A 3310-nucleotide genomic window follows, 5' to 3' on the forward strand; every position below is an offset into this window, starting at 1 on the left:
GTGATTGAAAGATGGATGCCATGCATAACATGCATAGTCTAAACAAGTTGACACTATGACAGGTTCTCATGGTACCCTATACTTTTCCTTTGTGGCACTTCTCTGTTTGTTACTGTATATTTATTTGAGTGATTGTCTTCTTTGATACCATAAGCTCCTGAGGGCTGCTTGAGTGCTAAACTAGGTTTCCTGCCCCCCCCCATCCTATTCTTGAGGCCTATCATATAATGAGTATTCAATAATTTTATGAATAATTGTATGATTGGATGAATGAACATGGTGAGTGTGTGTATGTATCTTAGGTATGGAGACAGTCTCTATGTTTTAGGGTAGATTCAAGTTTAAGGGAAGTTGAAGTCTAAGGCTGGGTAAGGTGGGAACCCAGAGCCAAGGCACACAAATGGGATCCAGAAATAAACAGGGGTGGGCATTCTGATAATTTTTTTCTGGCCACTGGTTGGGTTCTGAATGTTGTCAACTGTTCCATCTCAAAACACTCCTTTCATGCCTTCTGGTATTTCATCCTCTCCTGGTTTCCTCTTACCTTTCTGGCCACTACTTCTCAACACTTGCTTGGATACTCATCCTTTTCAACTGGAATTCTACCATTGAGCCCCATAGCTCAGACCTGAGTCTCTTCTCCAAATCACGTCCATGGCTTTAAACACCATCTATATGCAGAGGATTCCTAAATTTATATCCCCAGAATTCTCCTCTGAGTTTCAAAACCCACATATCAAATTGACTGTTTTACATATTCATATGGACCTGTAATGGTCAAACTTAATATGTTCATTTTTAAAAAGATTTTATTTATTTATTTGACAGAGAGACAGCGAGTCTAAGCAGGAGGAGCAGCAGGTGGAGGAAGAGGGAGAAGCAGGCTTCCCACTGAGCAGGGAGCTGGACTCAGGGCTTGATCCCAGGGCCCTGGGATCAGACCTGAGCTGAAGGCAGACGCTTAACTAACAGCCACCCAGGAACCCACTCTTTTTAATTTTTTAAAGATTTGTATTTATTTATTTGACAGAGGAGAGAGAGAGAGAGAGAGAAACTTAACATGTTCAAATGTTCAAAATGGAGTTTTGTGGGGTGCCTGGGTGGCTTGGTCGTTAAGTGTCTGCCTTTGGCTGAGGTCATGATTACAGGGTCCTGGGATCCAGCCCCGCATCAGGCTTCCTGCTCCGTGAGAAGCCTACTTCTCTCTCTTACTCCCCCTGCTTGTGTTCCGTTCCCTCTCTGTCAAATAAATAAAATCTTAAAAAAAAAAATGGAGCTTTGATTCATACTTTTTCAGTCTTCCCTACTTAATAAATGATACCATCTACCTAGTAGTCTTCATTTCTTCCTTTCCCTCTACTCCTTTATTTTATTATTATTTTTAAAGTAATCTCTGTGCTTAATGTGGGGCTTGAACTCACAATTCCCAGACTCTACCAATTGTGCCAGGTAGGCACCCCCTCCCTCTACTCGTTTAATCAATGATGATTCCACCACCAAAGGTGCACTGCCTCTCTCTGTCTCCACTCCTAGGCCATACCATTATCGTGGCTCACTCGAAGATTGCTACTTATTTTTCCATCTGAGGTGGCCCTTCCTTGCTGTGGTTACTCTTTATCACATCACTTGATTTCCTCCCTTCATGGCACTTACTACAAACTGAGACCCTGCGTGTGTACTGAATTTATTATTGTATGTTTCTCTAACCAGAATTTAAACTCTGTGAATGTAGGGCCCTATCTCATTCTTTCCACAAATATTTATCATAGGCTTACTAACCTCTGGTTCCTGTTGGAGGTACTAAGGGGTAGAGGTATGGTTTGGAGAGAGAGTGTGTGGCAGAAATTCAAGAAATTTAAGTTTGAGAGGTGCAGATATGGAAAGTGGATCTTGCCTGGGCCATGGATTCCAGAGTCTGGACAGCAGATGAAATAGCCCATTTGCTAGCAGTTGACAAGCGTGACTCAAAGATGAAAGCGTCATGAGACTAAGGGCTGAGGTTAGCCGGAATGATAACCCCAAATCCTCCAAGGCACCACAATATCCACTGAAGCTTCTTATGGCTTCAGCTGGCATCACAAGAGGTCCCCTAAGAAAATGCTTGCCTCTAACCCCCATCTCAACACTCCATGACCAAAAAGAAAGAGGGATTATAAGAGCCCCTGGAGCTACAAGTTGGGCTACCGCTGGAGGAGTTGAAGATGATATCGACAATACTAAATCTTAATGATCCGAATGAGACTGATGCTCCTTTCACATGTATACCTCGCAAGCTGAAACAGATCTTTTAACCGACATAAATGTAAATAAAGTGTCTGTGACAAGGCTAGACGGAGCTCTGAGCACAAACGGCTGGCCAAAAGAGGACCCAAGCCCATCTAGGGCCCAGGAAAGGATTCCTTAAGGAAATGATGTTTATGCTAATGCCCAAGAATCTCACTTCTTCCTTTAACACAGTTCACGCTCCCCAATCCCAAAGATGCCAGGCCTTTTCACCCCTCGCCACAATTGTACTGTCTGTCCCACTAGCCTGGAGTGCTCTCTTCGCTTCCTCTCTACTCAGTCTAACTCCTACTCATCCTTTATGTTCCAGCTCAAAAGGAAAGCCATAGCTGCCACCTCTCTCCAAAGGAGGATTAAGTCAGTTCCTCCTCTGAGCTCCCGCAACACCTGGGTACACCGTGTGGGGGCTGTGCATGTACTTGCTTGTCCCCACCACCATACTGTGAGCTCACAGTGGCCCAAGAGCCCAGGAAGAGGGAAGCTCAACTGGTCTCCGCCGAGCGAAGGAATGAACTAATGACTTAATTTTTAAAAGGGGTTAGCGCCCAGCTGTGGGTAGGGGAAAATGATTCAAGGCAGAGGGGTGAGCTGAGCTCCTCCGAATGTTGTCTTCAGAGAACCGATCCTGGGTCAGGCTGATGTAATGAGACAACCTATTAGAAGAATCTCGATAGAAAATAGGTCAGTTTCTTCCTATCTCTTTAAGAACTAGAGGCTTCGTTTCCGCGCCTGCGCATTGAGAGAGTAAACACCTCTTTCTCACCCTCCTATCCCATCCCTATTGCCCCAACTGGCTGCAGCCTCCTCCCATACTCCCCTTCTTCAGAAGAGGTAATGGTCCGTTCCAGAGCGCCAGGCTTGTTCTAGAGGGAGGCGAACATAAATGGTACGCTCCATTACCTTCATTACCTTCCGCTTTTCTTGTCTCCTCTGTTCTATTTCCCCCTACCAAGTGAAGCTCAATAGGCTGGCCCAAAAGGAGGAGGGGGAGTCGGGCTGAGAGGACCGGTCTGAGCCGGTCTCCGGC

The sequence above is a fragment of the Martes martes genome (assembly GCF_963455335.1).
Source record: "Martes martes genome assembly, chromosome: 14".
Classification (NCBI taxonomy): domain Eukaryota; kingdom Metazoa; phylum Chordata; class Mammalia; order Carnivora; family Mustelidae; genus Martes; species Martes martes.